The 23,119-nt window shown below is 41.5% G+C and overlaps 1 protein-coding gene across 1 annotated transcript in view; it reads right to left on the bottom strand.

The window, feature by feature from the left end:
* Positions 1 to 23,119, bottom strand: part of B3GALNT1 (beta-1,3-N-acetylgalactosaminyltransferase 1 (Globoside blood group)) — a 160,509-nt gene that overhangs the window by 48,870 nt on the left and 88,520 nt on the right. Inside the window, exons 6-7 of the mRNA XM_081570741.1 lie at positions 16,664 to 16,770; positions 11,694 to 11,862 (exon numbers count right to left, since the gene is read on the bottom strand). The gene's annotated coding sequence lies outside the window, so the exon portion shown is untranslated. The remainder of the gene's footprint in view (positions 1 to 11,693; positions 11,863 to 16,663; positions 16,771 to 23,119) is intronic.

The following is a 23,119-nucleotide window of genomic DNA, read 5'->3' on the forward strand; positions in this document are numbered from 1 at the left end:
CTAAAATTTGTCAGGATAAAAGTGAAGATATTACATGAGAACTTTGTTCCAAAGGAAAAGGACAAGACTCCTCCCAGCCAGTTACAGTTTTCTCAGGTGACTGAGAAATTTATAGGAGTGGTAGAGGCTGAGTCCTTATACTATGTGGTGGTCTCATAGGGACCCTCGACCCCCACACTTACTAATTAAAATGCTTGCTCACCCAAGTGTCACAGAGAAGAACTGGCCACTCAGTGATCTTGGGGTGCTGAAGGGAGTTAACTGAGACACATAAGAGGACTTAAATGACTCTGGGGCGACTCCTGGAGGACTTAAGCTCCCAAGTGGCACACGCCCACCACACAGTTTTACCGGTGATTGTTATCCCTGACAGATTCAACTAAAAATGGAAAATGGAGACACTCAAACACAGAAATCAGGGGCATCAGAGACCAGGTTCTAACACTCCAGCCAGGGTTGTGTACCTATAAAACTTGTAAGTACCTATTTAACTTGGAAATAATACTAAAGGGGATCTCAACTAAAATGGCCAAATTGGGGGTTTTTTGATACTCCAAAATTGATATTTTTGTGTGCACAGTTAGGAAAAAAAAAATGAGCCAATGGTAAGGTCAAACAGACTGAATGGAATGTTTTGTATCTAGAAGTATCTAGAAGCTTCTAAAAGAGGAAATGAGAGTAACTTCTTTGCAGGAAATCAATAAGAAATTGCTTGAAACTATATCAGAACTAAAAAAGGCCACCAGCACTGCCTCTCCCTCTCCCTCTGCTCCTCCAGTGTATCCTTTTCCATCTGAACTGCCCGGCCCAGACTTTTTCTCTTCCAATTCTTCTGCTTCCTGCTGCTCTCTTTTCCCCAGCAAAAGAGGATTAAAAAAAAAAAATCAGAAGTGATTGTAGCTCTTTTAAGGAGAAACTTATTATAGGGAGAAATGAACCGTCCTCGGTGTTTAACTATATACCCTGGACCCAAACAGAACGTAGGGCCTTAGCTTTCCTGATCCAAGTCAGAGTCCATTGGGATTTGCTAAGGAATTTGAGTTAACCATCCAGTCCTCTGAGCCAGGTTTTCCGATCTGTATCAACTAATACAGCTGTACATTCTGAAAGCAAAGCAAGGGAATGAATAGAGAAAGCAGGAAGGGGCTTTCCCTTAATGAACTTTAAATCACATAGTCCAGAGTATCACAATGAATCCAAGGAATTAGATCAGAAATTACTCGAAACTATCCCAGAAGTTTCTCCAAAAACTGTAAATTGGACAAAGGTTCAACAATGCAAGGAAAGATCAGATGAATCAATCCAGACTATTGTGGGAGATTGGGAAAAAAACCCTTTAAGCAATATTCTGGCTTGACACTTGAATCATTCTCTAACCACCAAAATGATGCTTTGCTTAATTCTGCCTTTAAAGAAGACTTAGATAAGGATTTGGCTACTTTTAGTCAAAAAGAAAATTTAGGTTGGTCTGAGTTATACACAAAATGCCCTTGTTATACTGGCTGACCAACTTTTCAAAACCATTAAAAAAAAAGAAAGAAAAGGGGATATCTATGAAAATTATGAATATTCACTTCTGCCAATTAATTACACAATGCCAGTAAGGTTTGTCGTTCAGTCACTCAGTTGTGTCTGAGTCTTTGTGATTTTGGAGCCTAAAAAAATAAAGTCTGTCACTGTTTCCATTTTTTCCCCATCTGTTTACCATAAAGTGATAGGACTAGATGCCATGATCTTAGTTTATTGAATGTTGAGTAGAAGGTTAACCAGCCCCATATCAGTTTAACTCCCAAACAGCAGAGAAAGCTTGAAGGAAAAAAAAAATCTCTTTAGAATTCTTTCCCTGAGGGACTAACTCCTACTAGGAAAACCTGATCTTCCCTTCCTGTGTCTTGAGACCAGAGTTCTCTGGATCACTTATTGTATCTGGACCATCTTTAATTTCTGAAATGAAACATTTAAAAATTTTCTTATTCCAACTGTTATTTACAATTAGTAAGTTTTATATTGTGATATCAGATTCATGACTAAGTTTAGCAAATAAAGCTAGATATCTCATTGTGTCTGTCTGGATGTATGTATGTCTCAATATGCGAGTTTGTCTTTGGATAATATTGCTGAGGTTAATTTGTAAAAGAGCTCTAATCTAATTTGCCTAAAGAAAAGTTGTTGTTCAGTTGCTAAGTTGTGTCCGACTCTTTGCAACCCTAAAGACTACAGCACACCAAGCTTCCCTGTCCTTCACTAGCTCCCAGAGTTTGCTCAGTCATGTGCATTAAGTCAGTGATGCTATCTAACCATCTCATTCTCTGCTGCCCCATTCTCCAAAAAGCCTTCAATCTTTCCCAGCATCAGGGCCTTTCCCAGTGAGTTGGCTCTTTGTATCAGGTGGCCAAAGTATTGGAGCTTCAGCTTCAGCACCAATGCTTCCAATGAATATTCCAGGTTGATTTCCTTTAGGATTGACTGGTTTGATCTCCTTGCAGTCCAAGGGATTCTCAAAAGTCTTCTCCAGCAGAATTCAAAAGCATCAATTCTTTGGCTCACAGCCTTCTTTATAGCCCAACTCTCACATCCATACATGATTACTAGAAAAACCATAGCTTTGACTGTATGGGCCTTTGCTGGCAAAGTGGTCTCTGCTATTTAACACACTGCCTAGGTTTGTCATAGTTTTCCTTCCAAGGAGCAAGTGTCTTTTAATTTCATGGCTGCAGTCACCATCTGCAGTGATTTGAAGCCCAAGAAAAGAAAATTTGTCACAGCTTCCGTTTTTTCCCCTTCTATTTGCCATGAAGTGGTGGGACTGGATGCCATGATCTTCGTTTCTTGAATGTTGAGTTTTAAGCCAGCTTTCTCACGCTCCTCTTCACCCTCATCAAGTGACTCTTTAGTTCTTCTTCTCTTTCTGCCATAAAGGTGGTATCATCTGCATATCTGAGGTTGTTGATATTTCTCCCAGCAATCTTGATCCCAGCTTGTGCTTCATCTAGCCTGGCATTTCACATAACATACCCTGCATATAAGTTAAATAAGCAGGGTGACAATATACAGCCTTGACATACTCCTTTTCCAATTTTGAACCAGTCTGTTCCATGTCTGGTTCTAACTGTTGCTTCTTGACCTGCATACAGATTTCTCAGGAGGCAGGTAAGGAGGTCTGGTATTCCCATCACTTTAAGAATTTTCCAGTTTGTTGTAATCCACACAGTCAAAGGCTTTAGTGTAGTCAATGAAGCAGAAGTAAATGTTTTTCTGGAATTCCCTTGCTTTTTCTATGATCCAACGGATGTTGGCATTTTGATCTCTGGTTCCTCGGCCTTTTTAAATCCAGCTTATACACCTGGAAGTTCTCAGTTCACATACTGTTGAGGCCTGGCTTTAAGGATTTTGAGCATTACCTACCTAGCATGTGAAATGAGTGCAATTGTATGGTAGTGTGCACATTCTTTGGCATTGCCCTTCTTTGGGATTGGAATGAAAACTGACCCTTCCCAGTCCTGTGGCCACTGCTGAGTTTTCCAAATTTGCTGGCATATTGAGTGCAGCACTTTCACAGCATCTTTTAGGATTTGAAAAAGTTCAGTTGGAATTCCATCACCTCCACTAGCTTTGTGTTGTAGTGATGCTTCCTAAGGCCCACTTGACTTCGCACTCCAAGATGTCTGGCTTTAGGTGAGTGATCACACCATCTTGGTTATCTGGGTCACTAAGAACTTTTCTGCATAGTTCTTCTGTGTATTCTTGCCACCTCTTCTTAATGTCTTCTGCTTCTGTTAGGTCCATACCATTTCTGTCCTTTATTGTGCTGATCTTGGATGAAATGTTGCCTTGGTATCTCTAATTTTCTTGAAGAGATCTCTGATCTTTCCCATTCTATTGTTTTCCTCTATTTCTTTGCATTGTTCACTTAGGAAGGCTTTCTTATCTCTCCTTGCTATTCTTTGGAACTCTAATATAACACATTTGATGAACCATATGAAAAATAAAATTTCTGCCTTAAGTGACCCATTTCCTACTGTTGACGATCTTTTCGAAAACTGGTTTGAGAGGGATGAAAAGAGGTAGTGGGGCAAAGGCTTCACTTCACCCTGCTCACATAATTTATTTTTATTATCCCTCCAGCTACTGAAGGCATTTCAGTCTTTGATCCCTACTGTACCCCAGAGTCAAAACTTTCTCATCAAAGTCCCAGGACCCAACCTGGGTTACCATCTTAGCTATAGTGCTAACTCTACAGTGCCCTTAAGTTGACAGAGCCCAGGGCATTTTCCATAAGAGGTTTGGTCCCCACTGACTCACTCCTTGTCTGTTCCTTTCTCCAGGCCTGGAATAGCTTTCCAAGAACTGACTCTCTTCACTGAAGCCCTTTCCATGTCTTTCCACCTGCCCTTTGGCTTTCAGCCTGTGCCAGCTAGTACATCCTCACTGCTTCACACTGTGGTCCTGACCCCAGCAGGTACAGCTTGCTGGAGAGTGACCCTCTCCTGCGTTTCTGGCTGTGATGAGGTGCTCTCATTCAGATCCTCCGTGCTCCTAAATGATTTCCTGCTTTTTGTGTTCTTTGTGTTTCCAACCTCTGCCTGGTCACCTGCAGTTTATTTACACTTTTGTTAACCCCATCACATATCTCAGCCAGAAGGACGTGAGGTCTTCATCTTGGCATATGATAGAAGAAGAGCACTGAGCTAGGAGCCAGGAGATCTGGCCTCTACTACCAGCTATACCCTTGTTGGTAGAAAGTCCATGAATCACTTTCCTCTCTGGCCCCTGGATTTCTCAATTGTGTAACGAGGCACTTATGCTGTATGAGTACTCAATGTCCTTGTAATCCCGCTTACCAGGCACGCACCTCCCCCCGACCCTAGTGGATAAGACATGCTTGATTTTTTTGTGTGAGGCTCCCTTTTTTCCTCCTGGTCTTGGTTGGAGGAAGAAAACATTGGTCTTGATGGAGGAAAACATTCATCTCCTTATTTTGTGCCTGAGGAATCTATCACATAATAATATAAAGTGTGTACTCCATAACTGACTTCTCTCCTGGGCCCAGACACATGACCTGAGTAAGACCAATCCACCATCTAGGAAGAGCTGGGCCCCAGATTTGAGATCAAATCCTGGTCAGACAAGTGCTCTGGAGAACAGCAGAAGGAAAGAGTTGTAATTTAATTTCATCATCACTTTTTACATTTTCTGCCAGATAGTGGGGTTTCCCAGGTTGCACAGTGGTAGAGAATCTGCCTGCTAATGCAGGAGATGCAAGAGACTTGGGTTCGATCCCTGAGTGGGGAAGATCCCCTGGAGGAGGATGTGCACCCCACTCCATTATTCTTGCCCAGAGAATCCCATGGACAGAGGAGCCTGGGGGCTACAACCCATAGGGCTGCATAGAGATGGACACGACTGAAGACTGAGCACATGCACATGCCAGGTCGTGTGCTCCTGTTCTCAGGGTCAGAGATGGGCCTCATTTCTCACGGGGAAGTGATAAAACAAGGGCCTCTGAATCACAGCTTAACCACTTTTTTTTTTTCACATCATAATTTTAAAAAAAAACTTTAAATTTTGTATTGGGGTATAGCTGATTAACAAACAATGCTATGATAGCTTAAAATGAATAGCGAAGGGACTCTCATACATATACATGTATCCATTTCCCCCCAAACTCCTCTCCTATCCTGGCTGCCACATTACATTGAACAGAGCTCCATATTAACTACTTACTCTTGTGTGACCTTGAGCCTCTCCTAGCCTGGAAAAGAGGGCAGTTATAGTGCATTCTGCATAGGGGTGTCAGCATTAAATGAGATAATGTATGAAAAGCTCTTAGCACAGAGCCTGGCACATATTAAAAATTCAAAAGGTGTCATATAGCTCTATTATTGTTAACATAATGGTCTCTCATGGAAAAATTATATTCCATCTCAGTAATATGCAAAAAGGGAGAAGGCAATGACACCCCACTCTAGTACTCTTGCCTGGACAATCCCATGGACGGAGGAGCCTGGTAGGCTACAGTCCATGGGGTTGCTAAGAGTCGGATACGACTGAGCGACTTCACTTTGACTTTTCCCTTTCATGCACTGGAGAAGGAAATGGCAACCCACTCCAGTATTCTTGCCTGGAGAATCCCAGGGACGGCAGAGCCTGGTGGGCTGCCATCTATGGGGTCACACAGAGTCGGACACGACTGAAGCGACTTAGACTTAGAATATGCAAAAAAAAATCATTCTCAAAAATTAGCTTGTGAACAAGTCTGTTTAACTCTTGCCCTTTTCTCTCCTGGTTCCCACTGACAACCTAAGTAGATACTTTCAGTTGTATTTAATCAAAAAACAATTAAAAGCCACTACCAGAGTTCCATTCAACTTAGGAAAATCAATTCCAAACTAAAAGGTCACTGCTTTATTGTACCTTTGCATACAGCTCATAATGTAAGCTGCAGATATTCTTAAAGTGCTTCTTTCAATATAAGAACATTTCAGTGATTATGACATTTTGAAATCATTCCAAGCATCTTTTCTGACCACAATGCAGTAAGATTAGATGTCAATTACAGGAGAAAAACTATTAAAAACTCCAACATATGGAGGCTGAATAACACACTGCTGAATAACCAACAAATCACAGAAGAAATCAAAAAAGAAATCAAAATATGCATAGAAATGAAAATGAAAACACAACAACCCAAAATGTATGGGACACTGTAAAAGCAGTGCTAAGGGGAAGATTCACAGCAATACAGGCTCACCTCAAGAAACAAGAAAAAAGCCAAATAAATAACCTAACTCATTCCTTAAATTTTTTTTTTTCCTTCAGCAGCAAATAGGAGTGCTTTATTGATTTCAGTGAGGATATTTCTGGATTTGTATTTATTTTCAATTACACATGTAATACTTTAATATATTCTGGTAAAACAGTTCAAACACTGCAAATAAAATGGAAGTGTGAAAGCCCTTCTTAACACCATTTCTTCCCTCGCATCCCCATCTCACCTAGCCTTCCTCTAGGTTCAGGAAGAACCAACCACCCATGTTGGCCTGCTCTGTAGCTTTCCAGTTCCTTTCCGCACACAAGCTATTTGAGAGCTAGATTTTTACATATACGTAAATGAGTAGGCTGGGCTTCCCTGCTGGCTCAGTGGTAAAGAATCCACCTGCCAATGCAGGAGACGTAAGGGATACAAGTTCAATCCCTAGGTCGGGAAGATCCCCTGGAGGATGGCATGGCAACCCACTCCAGTATCCTGCCTGGAGAATCCCATGGACAAAGGAGCCTGGCCGGCTATAGTCCATAGGATCTCAAAGTGTCGGACATGACTAAAGCAACTTAGCATTTATGCACACAAATGAGTAGGCTAGACTTAGTGAATTGCTTCTAACCAATAGAATAAGGCAAAAGCAATAATATGTTACTTCCAAGATTAGGTTACAGAAAGACTGGATTCTGTTTTGTTCTTTCTCTCTGAGCCCTTGCTCTGGGGGATGCAAGCTACCATGTTGGGACTAGTCCTATGTTGCAAAAAAAATATTAATCTCTGGACAACAGTTAGGTGGGACCTGAGACTTGAAAATAAGAGTCAGCTAGAAGCAGATCCATTTCCCCTCAAGCTCTGAGATAACAGTAGCTGTGGCCAACACCTTGACTGCAGCCTCCTAAGAGAGTCTAAGCTCTTACCTGATTCCTGATGTACAGCAGTGAGACAATAAATGTTTGCTCTTTTAGGCTGCTATGTTTTGGAATAATTTATTATGCATCAGTACATGTGATGGTTAATTTTATGTGTCAGCTTGATTGGGCCATGGTGTACTTGGTAGTCCTATTTCACTGGAGAACCCAGATTAGTGTAGATTTAGGTACCGAGAGTGGCTCTAGAGGAACAGAATGTTAAGGAAGTTTTCTTAATTGGGTTCTGGGATTTCTGGACTTGACTGTCCCATGTGATTAGATTAAAAGACACTAATGACTATTTCCAGCAGTAAAGAGAGCACTTGTAGTCCATGGCATGATCTGGCAATAGAGATATGGAAAATATCTCCATTGCATACTATTAATCAACAACTTATGACAGTCAGAGAACTGAGTGACTGTGAATATACTTTCAAAACATCGTTGGAAAGCTAACAAATATAGTGAGATTGGCTGGTTGGTCCTCATGCCACTAGACTAAGTGGTGAAGGAAAAGTTTGAGTTCAGGGATTCAGATTCTCAACACAAGCACCACACAGCCTGACCTGAAAATTTCTGAGTGTCCTGATGGACCCTTCGCTACTGTAGCTTCAGGGCTGAGGTTGTTTAAATCCAAATAAAGAATCTTGTCTTGTGATTGGCTGGATGACAGCACAAGTTAAACTCCCAGCCATGGTAGGCGTCCCTTGTTATAGTGAAGATGTTGACTGAGTGGGAATCCTGTAAGCTATAATGGGGACATGTGGTAAGACCCTGGTGAAGCTGGAGACACTGAGCACCTAAATTCCAATGTCATTTTTGCCAGTGGAAGAGGCCACCTCACCCTGAATGAAAGCAGGCTCTCCATCACCTGACTTTTGGTGGTTGAATGTGTCCATTTGGAAGTGGCTTCCCTGGTACTTCCCTTGTGGTCCAGTGGTTAAGACTCTGCACTTTCACTGCAGGGGGCACAAGTTTGATCCCTGATCAGGGAACTAAGATCTCACATGCTACAAGGCCAAAAGGAAAAAAAAAGTGGCTTCCCTACCCTCACTGGTAGCAGTCTGTCCACCTCTATCTGAGGGGATTCCTCTAGTCTGAAGAAACTGTAATGGGCTCCCCTGAGGCAATTGCCAAAGAAGACAGCACTGGTTCTCTCCATAATTCAACCCTCTCTGCTTCTAGACCTATGAAAGTGAACATGTTAGTTGCTCAGTCATATGTGACTCTTTGTGACCCCATGGACTGTAGCCTGCCAGGCTCCTCTGTCCATGGAATTCTCTAGGCAGAAATACTGGAGTGGGTTGCCATACCCTTCTCCAGGGGATCTTCCTGACCCAAGGATCGAACCCACATCCCCTGCATTACAGGCAGGTTCTTTACTGTCTGAGCCACCAGGAAAGGCCTTGAGACCTATAACTAGACTCAAGTCCCAGGAGCCTTAACAGAGAAATACAGAGTGAGACCCATGAGGAGGTGTGTTCTACTCCAGAAGAACTACTTTGAATTTTATAATTTATACAGAAAGAAATCTGGAGAATATGTGTGGGAATGGATATTGAGGTGTGGGGTAGTGATGGAAGGAACATAAAGTTGGATGGAGCCAGTGGATTCATATGCGCTCTCTAAGCAGAGACGCTGCAATGAATATTGCAGCTTGAAGAGTCAGGAAGGGCTCAAGTGGTTTGTTTGGTTTGTTGGCTGAAACACGAACCAAAAAGTGGTCCGTGGTAAGCAAATTAGAATTTAGAAACAGTAGACATGCCTTGGTTTAATGTAGGGGGAGGGATTCAAAGGCTTAGGGAATTTGCAATATTAGGTTGAATTTGTCCTTTAAGATCTACTTACCCACGCTGGAGGGTCCAGAAGATATACTAGTCACCTCTACTGTGAGAAATAAATTTGTGAGAGGAGCCCCAGCATTCTTAAGAGTTCTGTGACTGCTCTTCTCTATATATCAAACCTTACAGTGGGGACTGTAGTCATTGAATTGGAAAACCCAAGTGCTGTAGGCTCTGTGGATGGCAAGGGCCAAATGGCCATATTCAGCCACCAAAGGTCAGGTGATGGATAGCAGAGTCAAAGCAGCAATCAGAACAGTCTGACTCCCACAGACCTATGGCATTGACACCAGTGTTCCTGAAAGTAGATAGGAAGTAGTAGATTGGAAACAGATTGGAAGCCCACTGAATGCTTATTTGATCTGTATAAACATAAAAATTCTAGGTCAAGTTAAAGAAAGTGAAATCTGAATCATAAAAATGGGGAGTAACAGCCCATCAATCAATTCTCAACCTTGAGCCAGCTTACCGACCCAGAATCCATTGAACAAAGGGAAGACTCGTTGCTCTTGGACACTGTTAAACATTTGTACTGTTGATCTTTCTCCTAGCCTTCCTTGAGGGACCTGTGGACTTTACCAGGGAAACTGTGCATTGGGGAAAAGGAAATAATTAGACCTTTCAGGGACTACTGGACCTGGCCCTTCATTGACTCTAATTCCAGGAGATCCAAATGTCCCTGAGGTTGACTAGTCAGAGTAGGGGACTTATGGAAGTGATGCGGCCAATGGAGTTTTAGCTCAGGTCCATCTCACAGTGGGCCCAGTGGTCCCCAAATCTACTCTGTGGTTATCTCTCCAGTTCTAGAAAAAAATGTGTATGCTAAGTCCCTTCAGTCATGTCCGAGTCTTTGCGACTCTGTGGATTGTAATCCAGCAGGCTCCTCTGTCCATGAGATTCTCCAGGCGAGAATACTGGAGTGGGTTGCCGTGCCCTCTTCCAGGGGATCTTTCCAACCCAGGGATTGAACCTGCATTTCTTATATCTCTTGCATTGGCAGGTGAGTTCTTGACCACTGTGCCACCTGGGAAGCCCTCTCGAAAACATAATCAGAGTAAATATACTTAGCATTTGGCAGAACCACCACATTGGTTCCCTGACTTGTGGAGTGAAGGCTGTGATGGTGGAAAAGGCCAAACGGAAGCCACTAGAACTCCACCTAGGAAAACAGTAAACCAAAAGCAATACCACATTCCTGGAGGAACGGCAGAGATCAGTGCCACCATCAAGGACTTGAAAGATGCACATTGGTGATTTCCACCATGTCCCCATTCAGCTCACCTATCTGGCCTGTGCAGAAGACAAATGGACCTTGGAGAGGGACAGTGGACTATTGCAAGCTTAATGAGATGGTAATTCCAATTGCAGCTGCTGTACCAGATGTGGTTTCACTGCTTGAGCAAGTTAGAACCTCTCCTACTACCTGGTATGCAGCAACTCGTCTGGTAAATGGTTTCCTCTTAACTTGTTAGTAAAGATCACCAGAAGCAGTTTGCTTTCAGCTGGCAAGGCCAGTAATACATCTTCACTGTCCTGTGTCAGGGGTGTTTCAACTCTTTCACCCCGTGTCTTAGTTTAGGTCTCAGGAATTTTGAATGCCTTTCCCTTCTACAAGACGTCATGTGCGTGCATGTTCAGTCAGTCGTGTCCAACTCTTTGTGACCCCATGGACCGTAGGCCACCAGGCTCCTCTGTCCGTGAAATTTTCTAGGCAAGAATACTGGAGTGGATTGCCATGTCCTTCTCCAGGGGATCTTCCTGACCCAGGAATAGAACCCATATCTCCTGCATCTCCTGCATTGGCAGGCAGATGCTTTACCACTTGCATCACCTGGGAAACCCAGTGGGTGTCACACTGTTGCATTACATTGAAGACATTACGCTGCTTTGACATAGCGAGCAAGAAATAGCAAGTACCCTAGACTTATTTGCAAGACATTTGCATGTCAGAAGGTGATAAATAAGTCTGACAGAATTTTAGGGGCCCTCTAAATTCATGGACATTTGTAGGGGTCTAGTAGTGTTGGACATGTCAAGGTATCCTTTCTAATGTGAAGGATAAATTGTTGCATTTGGCCCCTCCTAAAACCAAGAAAGAAACATAATGCCTAATGGGCCTCCTTGGATCTCAGAGGCAACATAATCCTTATTTAAGTGAATTACTCCAGCCCATTTCTTACTGACCTGAAAACCGGCCAGTTTTAAGTAGATCCAAAAAAAGAGAAGACTCTGCAACTGGTCTAGGCTGATGTACAAGCCGCTCTGATCCTTGAGTCACAAGATCCAGCAGATCCAACATTATCTGAAACGTCAGTGGCAGATGGGGGTGTGACTTGAAGCCTTTGGAAGGTCCCTGAAGAAAGTAAAAGTGTTGATCACTCAATCTTGTCTCACTTTTTGTGACCCCATGGACCATAGCCCATCAGGCTCCTCTGTCCATGGAATTTCCCAGGCAAGAATACTGGAGTGGGTAGCCATTCCCTTCTCCAGGGGATCTTCCCAATCCAGGGATTGAACCCGGTCTCCTGCATTGCAGGCAGATCCTTTATCATCTGAGCCACCAGGGAAACCCCTAAGGGTGAACCACAGAGCAGACATTTAGTATTTTGCAGCGAAGCCCTGACAACCTCTGTGGATAACTACTCTTCTTTTGAGAAATTGCTCTTGGCCTGATACTAGGCCTTAATAGATAGAGACTGAATGCTTGACCATACACCACCAAGTTACCATAAGACCTAAGATGCTCATCACAAACTAGGTGTGATCTGACCCACCAAGCCATAAATCTGGACTTGTACAGCAGCACTCCATCACGAAATGGAAGTGGTATACATGGGATGGACCCAAGTAGGTCCTGAGGGCACAAGTAAGTTACATGAAGAAGTGGCCTAAGTGCCCATGGTCCCCATTTCTGCTACACTTCTTTCTCTCTCCCTGCCTGTACCTATGGCCTCATGGAGAGTTCTCTATGATTGATCACTTGACAGAGGAAGACTTAGATTTACAGATGCTTCTACACAATATGCATACATCACTGGAATGTAGTCAGCTGCAGACCACAGCCCTTTCTGGGACATCCCTGAAGCTGAAGGGAAACACTCCCAGTGGACAGAACTTTGAGCACTGCACCATCGTTCACTTTGCTTGGAAGGAGAAATGGCCAGACATGTGATTATGTACTGATTCGTGGCTGTGGCCAGGGTTTTTTCTGGATGGTCAGAGCCTCAGAAGGAACGTGATTGGTGACAAGGAAATCTGGGTAAGAGGTATATAGATAGATGTCTCTGAATAACTGAAAACACGGACATTTGAGTCCCATATGAATGCTCACCCTAGGGTAACCTAAGCAAAGGAGGATTTTAATGATCAAGTGGGTAGGAGGGCCCTTTCTGTGGAAGCCAGTCAGCCTCTTTTCCAGCTACCTGCATCACCACTCAGTGGGCTTGTGAGCAAAGTGGCTATAGTGCCAAGGATGGAAGTTACGCACAGGCTCAGCAACATGGACTTCAACTTAACCAGGCTAACCTGGCTATGGCCACTGCTGAGTATCCAATCTGGCAGCAGAGACCAACACTGAGTCTTAGATAGGACACTGTCCCCCAAGGTGATCGGCCAACTACCTGCTAGCAGGTTGATTACATTGGCCCACTTCCATTATGGAAGAGGCAGTATCTTGTTCTTGGAATAGATCTGTTCTCTGGATATAAGACTTGCCTTCTCTGCACACAATGCTTCTACCAGAACTACCCTCTTACTTACAGGACACCTTATCGACCATCATGGAAGTCCACACAGCACTGTTTCTGATCAAGGAACTCACCTCACAGCAAAAGAAGTGTGTCAGTGTCCCCATGCTCACAGAATTCACTGCCTTACCTGTTCTCCACTGTTCTGCAGCAGCTGGCTTGATGGAATGGTGGGATGTCCTTTTGAAGAATCAGTAACAGCATCCAGTAGATGGCAGTACCTTGCCATCTGGGTCAGGCAAGGACTGGATCAGGTTTCTCCAGAAGGCTGTGAATGCCCAGAATGCACTATTTGTTGCTGTGTCTCCCAAAGCTGAGATTCATGAATCAAGGGGTGGAAATGGAAGTGGTTCTACTCACTGTGGGCTGCCCTGGTGGCTCAGACAGTAAAGAATCTGCCTGTAATGCAGGAGACCCTGGTTCGATCCCTGGGTTGGGAAGATCCTCTGGAGAAGGGAATTGCTACCCACTCCAGTATTCTTGCCTGGAGAATCCCATGGGCAGAGGAGCCTGGTGGGCTATAGTCCACAGGGTCACAAAGACTCAGAGATGACTGCACCTACTCACTATGACCCGTAGTGACCCAGTAGCAAAAGTTTTGCTTCTTGGGACTTCCATGTGGTCCAGTAGCTATGACTTTGCCTTCTCATGCAGGAGGCGTGGGTTCAATCCCTGTTTGTGGAGCTAGGATCTCGCCTACTTTGTGGCCCAAAAACCAAAAAAAACTCCATAAGAGAACAGAAGCGATATTGCAACAAATTCACTAAAGACTTTAAAACTGGCCCGCATCAAAATAGATAACAACTGGAAATTAGCCGTATGACTCAGGGAACACAAACTGAGGCTCTGTGACAACCTAGAGGGATGGGATGCGGTGGAAGGCGGGAGGGAGGTTCAAGAGGGAGGAGACATATGTATACCTATGGCTGATGCATGTTGATGTATGGCAGAAACCAACAAAACATTGTAAAGCAATTATACTTAATTAAAAATAAGTGATTTTTAACAAAATGGTCCACATTAAAAATTTTTGTTTTTTTGCTTCTTGCTCCCATGACCTTATGCTCTACCGGCATAGAAATCTTAGGCCAAAGAGAAAAATGCTTTCATCAGGAGACAGAATAATGCTTTCACTGAACTGAAATTTAAAATTACTGTCTGGTCACTTTGGACTCCTCATGCCTCTGACTCAACAGGAAATGTAGTGAGTTACTATGCTGGCTGGGCTGACTGGTCCTGATTACCAAGAGAAATGGACTTTACTCCACAACAGAGATATGGAAGAGAGTGTCTGGAATACAGAAGATCCCTTAAGGAGGTATCAATATTACCATGCCTTGTGATTAAGGTCAGTAGCAAACAATAACCAAATCCAGGCAGGACTACCCGTGGCCCAGATCTTTCAGGAATGAAGGTTTGATCACTTCAGTGTGTTAAGAGTCACTACTAGCTGAGGTGTTTACCAAAGGCAAAGGGAATAGAGAATGGGCAGTGGGAGAAAAGTGGAAGTGTTAGTTGCTCAGTTGTGTCTGACTCTTTGTGATGCCATGGACTGGAGCCTGCCAGGCTCCTCTGTCCATGTAATTCTCTAGGCAAGAATTCTGGAGTGGGTAGCCATTGCCTTCTCCAGGGTATCTTCCCAACTCAGAGACTTAACCTAGGTCTCCTGCATTGCAGGCAGATTCTTTACCATCTAAGTGACCAGGGAAGCCCATCGTGGAAGAAGGTAGTTATAAATACGAGCTGTGACCACATGACCAGTTACAGAAATAGGGACTGTAATTGTCATGAGTAATCCTCCTTATTTTGTTATGAATGTGTGTGTATAAAGCAAGTATCTTTGTTTTCTTTCCCCTCGTACTCCCTAATCATGTAACATTGCTGTATTGACTTTAAGTCATAGTATTTAAGTTATAGGATATCAAGGAGAAGAGTAAACATCATTTAAGGACATCACGTTACTTCTTCTGGGAAAAGGATCAGTACATTTCTGATTGTACACAGAAGAGTTGTATCATGTTAGATGGAATTAGGATCTTGTTAATGTCTTTTTTTTTTTGGAGGCTTTAGGTATGTATAGTTGAGGAAGATGCATGAGTGACAAGTTGACAAGGAGTAGACTTGTGATGATTAATTCTGTGTGTCAGTAATTCATAGGATGCCCAGATATTTGGTTAAACATTTTTGGATGGGATTAACATCTGAATCAGTAGACTGAGTAAGGCAGATTGCTCTTCCCAATGTGGATGAACTTCATCCAGTCCACTGAATGCCTGAATAGAATGAAAAGCTCAGTACAAAAGAATTCTTTTTCTCTGCCTGTCTATTTTCAAGCTGGGACATCAGTCTTCTCCTGCCTTTGAACTCTTAACTTGGACTTGAATTTATGCCATCTGCTCTCCTGAATTTCAGGCCTTTGGACTTGGACTGGAACTTTCACTACAGGCTTTCTCTAGTCAATAGCTTGCCAGCTTCAGATCTTGGACTTCTCAGCCTCCATAATTGTGTGAGCCAATTTCTTAAAGTAATCTCTCTCTTACCATGTATAGATACAGATATAGATGGGCTTCCCAGGTGGCACAGCGGTCAAGAATCCTCCTGCTAATACAGGAGACATGGGTTTGATCCCTGGGTTGGGAAGATCTCCTGGAGAAGGAAATGGCAACCCACTCCAGTATTCTTGCTTAGGAAATCTCATGGAAAGAGAGGAGCCTGGTGGGCTACAGTCCATGGGGCTGCAAAAGAGTCGGACATAACTTACTGACTGAACAGCAGCAACAGATACAGATATATAGATATATAAATATATATCTGTGTATTTAGAGAATATATATTTATTGGTTCTGTTTCTCTGGAGAACCCAGACTATACGCTGGATAAATAGTACACCCTTCTTTCATAAAATATGTGGTCAGGGAAGGCTTTATCTGTCATTAACTTACATCAGCCTCATTCTTCATAACTGCGGCATGATGTCCCTAGCACTATGGCATTTTTAACTGTTTCCCTTTTGATGATTATTTAAGTTCTTTTTGTGTTCTGTTCTCAGAGTAACTGCTCACAGTATCATGGCAGAGTGATAGATTGAGAATTGCTGAATCAGCCCTGGCCACAGGTGGACCACCCATGAGAGGAAAATGGAAATATCTTCCACAGGGAGATTTGTTTATCCTGTATGTCAGGAAACTAGCTCCCAACTTTGTGACTTTGTGACCTTATTTTGCCAGTGTCAAAGGACATTATTAAAAAATCAAAATAAAACAAAAATCTTTCTACCAATTACCATCATAAGTTTTTTTTTTTAAGTTATTTTAACATAAAAGCAGAGAGACAACCTTAGAATAATGGATGGACAAATTGGATAAATTCAACCTTATTCAATATTCAACGCGAATATTCAATACTCACAGCACTGTCATTTTTCTTTCTCTGTGTCGGCAGATGAAAACTCTCTCACTTGCCTGTTTCACTTTCCATCTGCATTAGAAGCAACTGCCTTCATGTTTTTCTGATTTCTAAATTAACAAAGAATTGGGAAGCAAGCTAGAATGAGAAATTCTTGCTTTTGAAGAGGGAGATCACAGTCTAATAAAAGAGGGTTAAAGATGTTTCCTCTGCCTTTTCTAAATCCAGCTTGAATATCTGGAAGTTCACTGTTCATGTACTGTTGAAGCCTGGCTTGGAGAATTTTAAGCATTACTTTGCTAGCATGTGAGATGAGTGCAATTGTGTGGTAGTTTGAACATTCTTTGGCATTGCCTTTCTTTGGGATTGGAATGAAAACTGACCCTTTCCAGTCCTGTGGCCACTGCTGAGTTTTCCAAATGTGCTGGCATATTGAGTGTAGCACTTTCACAGCATCATCTTTTAGGATTTGAAATAGCTCAGCTGGAATTCCATCACCTCCACTAGCTTTGTTCGTAGTGATGCTTCCTGAGGCCCACTTGACTTCGCATTCCAGGATGTCTGGCTCTAGGTGAGTGATCACACCATTGTGGTTATCTGGGCCATTAAGGTCTTTTTTATATAGTTCTTCTGTGTATTCTTGACACCTCTTCTTAATATCTTCTGCTTCTGTTAGGTCCATATCATTTCTGTCCTTTACTGTGCCCATTTTTACATGAAATATTCCCTTGGTATCTCTAATTTTCTTGAAGATATCTAGTTTTTCCCATTCTATTGTTTTTCTCTATTTCTTTGCATTGATCACTGAGGAAGGCTTTCTTATCACTCCTTGCTAATCTTTGGAATTTTACATTCAACTGAGTATATCTTTCCTTTTCTCCTTTGCCTTTCACTTCTCTTCTTTTCTCTGCTATTTCTAAGGCCTCCTCAGACAATCATTTTGCCTTTTTGCATTTCTTTTTCTTGGGGATGGTCTTGATCACTGCCTCCTGTACAATGTTATGAACCTCCATCCATAGTTCTTCAGGTACTCTGTCTATCAGATCTAATCCCTTGAATCTATTTCTCACTTCCACTGTATAATCATAAGGGATCTGATTTAGATCATACCTGAATGGTCTAGTGGTTTTCCTTACTTTCTTCAGTTTAACTGTGAACCGTGAACTTCCAGATGTTCAAGCTGAATTTTGAAAAGGCAGAGGAACCAGAGATCAAATTGCCAACATCTGCTGGATCATAGAAAAAGCAAGAGCATTCTGGAAAAACATCTACTTCTGCTTTATTGACCATGGCAAAGTCTTTGACTGTGTGGATCAAAACAAACTGTGGAAAATTCTGAAAGAGATGGGAATATTAGACCACGTTATTGGCCTCCTGAGAAATCTGTATGCAGGTCAGGAAGCAACAGTTAGAACTGGATATGGAACAACAGACTGGTTCCAAATCGGGAAAGGAGTACGCCAAGGCTGTATATTGTCACCCTGCTTATTTAACTTATATGCAGAGTGCATCATGAGAAATGCTGGGCTGGATGAATCACAAGCTGGAATCAAGATTGCCAGGAGAAATATCAATAACCTCAGATATGCAGATGACACCACCCTTATGGCAGAAAGTGAAGAAGAACTGAAGAACCTCTTGATGAAAGTGAAAGAGGAGAGTGAAAAAGTTGGCTTAAAGTCAACATTCAGAAAACGAAGATCATGGTATCAGGTCCCATCACTTCATGGCAAATAGATGGAGAAACAGTGGAAACAGTGGAAGACTTCATTTTGGGGAGCTCCAAAATCATTGCAGATGGTGATTGCAGCCATGAAATTAAAAGACACTTGCTCCTTGGAAGAAAAGCTATGACCAACCTAGACAGCATATTAAAAAGCAGAGACATTACTTTGCCAACAAAGGTCCATCTAGTCAAGGCTATGTTTTTCCAGTAGTCATGTATGGATGTGAGAGTTGGACTATAAAGAAAGCTGAGCACCGAACCAATGATGTTTTTGAACTGTGGTGTTGGAGAAGACTCTTGAGAGTTCCTTGGACTGCACAGAGATACAACCAGTTCATCCTAAAGGAGATCAGTCCTGGTTGTTCATTGGAAGGACTGATGTTGAAGCTGAAACTCCAATTCTTTGGCCAACTGATGCAAAGAACTAACTCATTTGAAAAGACCCTGATGCTGGGAAAGATTGAAGGCAGGAGGAGAAGGGGATGACAGAGGATGAGATGGTTGGATGACATCACTGACTCAATGGACATGAGTTTGGGTAAACTCTGGGAGTTGGTGATTGACAGGGAAGCCTGGCGTGCTGCAGTCCATGGGGCTGCAAAGAGTTGGACACAACTGAGTGACTGAACTGAACTGAACCACTGGAGTAGCAAAGTTGCAGGAAAATTCTTTGTCTTTGAAAATGGAGAAGCAGATGCCAACTTTCCTCACCACAAATGAAAAAACACAATTCATTCTCTGGAAGGATTTTCTTATGATAAGAAGCCTGCCTCAGGCATAACTATATAACTTTTTGTTGTGGTTTAGTTGCTAAGTTGTGTCTCTTTGCAACTCCATAGACTATAGCCCACCAGGCTCCTCTGTCCATGGGTTTTTCCAGGCAAGAATACTGAGTGGGCTGGATTTTCCTGCTCCAGGGTATCTTCCAGACCCAGGGATCAAACACATGCCTCCCACATTGCAGGTGGATTCTTTACCACTGAGCTACCTGGGAAAACCATATAACTTTTTATACAGTGTAAATTCATACATGTATTTTAAGTTTCAAATCTGTTTTTAAAAATTAGGTACTGTACACACTTAAACATAAGAATGGTATGTATCTTCCCCAAGAAGGCTTTATTAAGAATATGACAGAAGAATTGAAACTTTTATCTTCAAATTATTTGCTTCCAGTGTCTAAGAGGATTTATCACTCTGTTCATCTAAAACTGAAAAAAAAAAAAGGTAAAACTGTATATAATAAATCTGAGTGACAGCTGACAGTAAATTGATTCTAGGATCTGAAACTTGTATTCCTCTGAAAATGCATCTTTTGAGGATTCAAACCTTCTCACTGTTACTGCCAGTTATACTGTCACTGAAGAAAGTTATTTCAGATAGCTAACCTTTCTCAAGTGGAGACAGTAGCTAACCTTATAAAGTATTTGCTTCCAAAATACGCATTTTACTCAGTTTTGCTTATGTTAAGTTCGGTAGCTAACCTCTCCGTTTTCATTTAAACAAAGTATTTCAGAAGCTCATATAACTCTGACATTACTGGATAGTCTAAATTTGCTTCCGAAAAGGTAGCAAAATAGTACTCAGCAAACATCCTGCTTAAAACTCAACATGCAGTTTGGGTGTTTAGTTTTAAGTTGTTTTTGCTGTTTCTAACCTCCCGGGTGTCAATTTTAGTTCTCACAGTCTTGATTTTGTTTCAAAAAATAATGTTGGAGATGGCGTAGAAAAGATCTCCTAGTTTTTACTCATCCTCTTAGTTTTTGAACCAGTTTTATTTTTTAACCGCTGATTCTTTATAGCCATACCACATGTGTGCAATATACATGTCTAATATTGGTGAAAATAGAAATCTGTATTTCATACCCGTTTTTACTGTTTGACTCCCTTTTCGCAGGAACTAACCCATCTTTCCATTTGCCCTGCCCCTCCATCTCATCATTAGGCTTGATCCTGTGCCATCATTTGATCACAGTGAGAACATTTTTTCTAACAACCTGACCCCACTCTCTTGGTCACAGTGATACACTCAGGATCAATCAGAATCCGTCCGCAGACACTCAGGACTTAGACTAACAATTCCTAGCCCTATTCTGCTGCTTTTTGGAACAAAGGAGATGGAAACTCAGAAGATGTCAGTAGATACTTCCACTTTGTGAACTAGGATGTAGCCTAAGCTAGTGTGTGGTAAGAGAGGATAAAAAAGCGGAAAGAAAGAAAGAAAGTGATAGCTGCTCAGTTGTGTCTGATTCTTTGCGACCCCATGGACTATATAGCCCGTCAGGCTCCTATGTCCATGGGGATTCTCCAGGCAAGAATACTGGAGTGGGTTGCCATTCCCTTCTCCAGGGGAACTTCCCCACCCAAGGATTAAAGCAGAATTGAATGCTGGGGTAGGAAGACTTCCTGGCCTGGTTGCACTCTACTCTCAGGCTATTTGAATCAGCTCTTCTTCCTTAGGGTAAATGATCCTTTTTTGTTTCAGTGATTTAAAAGTGGTTTCTGTTACTTATAAGAAAAATGTTAAATATATGCTGATTTCTGCATGAAATTTTTGGGAATTTCTCTTATTTTAAAATTATTTTTGCTAGTTTTCTAATAGTCAGGAAAAGGCCTTTCCTCAGAGAACTTTGTGACTTTTTCTACATCAGATGTACATTTTTAATATCTTAATTTTTCTTTATTTTTTCTTGCTGAAGTCAATATTACATGGCTTTCTGTGATGGGAGTGTAATCTGAAAAGGCTGTCTGGTCCATATACCTTCTCTAAGTAAAATCCCTTCTAGGACAAAATTCCCCAAAGAGGAGAAACATCTGGGAATAAAATTGAGATTTAGCAGGACACAGATACCAAGGGCAAAAGAAAAGGTACATCCAGATGAATAGTGGGGTGGTGGCAAGAGGGAACAGTTAGGAGGTTTCAAAATGTAACCTGTTCTTGAATGTTTTGAAAAAATATCAGTGCAAGAAAACTCAAAAGTATAAGGTTTGGCTATAATGTTATCAAAGTTTGGATAGAAACTTAAACTTAAAAAGCTATCCAGAACAACATCTTCCTTCTAGAAGCTTAGGAGCTTTCTAAATGATTTTGACATAAAAATTCAGCATCAGAAAAGATGGAAATCAAATTCTATCAAAATTAAAGAAAAAAAGAACAATATTCCTACAGATGATGAAATAATGTCCAAAAAAAATTCCCATAAAATAGATGAAAAGCTAATGTTTCAAAACAAGCTAGTAGATACAAAGAAAATAAATAAATTAATTAGACAAATAAATTAGAATTTATCTGAGGTGATAGAACTAAAAAATAATTAAAGCAAAATTATTAGAAATGAAGAACTAAAATAAAAGCAAAGCTAGGAAAAATACAAGACAATGCCTCAATGGAAGATAAAAAGAAGGGAAAATTTTAAAAAATACAATGGAAGAAGAAAAAGATGAAGAGGATTCAAGAAACAATAAGAGAGGCAGAGATGACTATATATATATATGGAATATCAGAAGAAAATCATGGCAAAACCTCTTTAAAGTAAGAAACTGAAATAAAATGAAAATTGAAATCAAATATTGAGAGGGCATTTAGTTTATCTGATAAAACTAACCCAGAATTATCATCATGGACTTTAAAGGGAAAGAAAAAAGATATGTTAGGCACTTAGAGAAAAAGCCCAAGTTACTTAGGGAAGAAAATAATATTGTCTTTAAACTTTTTAACATCAGTGCTTTATGCTTGAAGAAAATTTAGCAATATATTTAAGATACTCAAAGAAAGAAAACGTGAGGCAAGGAATTTTTATCTTTACAAGCTGTCATCAACATGTAAGAACTCAGGGAACAGTATGCATTATGAATCTACTGGAAAAGGGGATTGAGAGACTTCCCTGGTGGTCCAGTGGCTAAGACTCTGACCTCCCAATGCAGGGACCAGGGTTTGATCCCTGGTCAGGGAACTAGATCCCACATGCTGCAACTAAGAGTGTGCATGTCACAACTAAAAAATCCTGCATGCTGCAACTAAGATCCCCCATGCTGCAAGGAAGATCAAAGACCCTGCATCCTGCACTAAGATCTGGCACAGCCAAATAAGTAAATAAATATGTACTTTTTAAAAAAAGAAAAAGAGATTGAAACAAGCAGAATTCTTAAGAGACATGATAAATGACTGATGATGAACATATAATTTCTATGTAAACTAGGACTAAATGAGAGATTTTAAATGAAAAAACTAATGAAAAAAACTAAATTAAAAAACATCTACTTCTGCTTTATTGACTACACCAAAGCCTTTGACAGTGTGGATCACAACAAACTGTGGAAAATTCTGAAAGAGATGGGAATACCAGACACCTGACCTGCCTCCTGAGAAATCTGTATGCAGATCAAGAAGCAACAGTTAGAACCAGACATGGGACAATGGACTGATTCCAAATTGGGAAAGGAGTATGTCAGGCTGTATATTGTCACCTTGCTTATTTAACTTATATGCAGAGTACATCATGCAAAATCCTGGGCTGGATGAAGCACAAGCTGTAAACAAGGTTGTTGGGAGAAATGTCAATAACATCAGATATGCAGATGACACCACCCTTATGGCAGAAATCAAAGAGGAACTAAAGAGCCTCTTGAAGAAAGTGAAAGACTAGAGTGAAAAACCTGCCTTAAAACTCAACATTCAGAAAACTAAGATCATGGCATCTGGTCCCCTCACTTCATGGCAAATAAATGGGGAA

The sequence above is a fragment of the Giraffa tippelskirchi genome, chromosome 2 (assembly GCF_054371585.1).
Source record: "Giraffa tippelskirchi isolate mGirTip1 chromosome 2, T2T-mGirTip1v1.2.pri, whole genome shotgun sequence".
Lineage (NCBI taxonomy): Eukaryota > Metazoa > Chordata > Mammalia > Artiodactyla > Giraffidae > Giraffa > Giraffa tippelskirchi.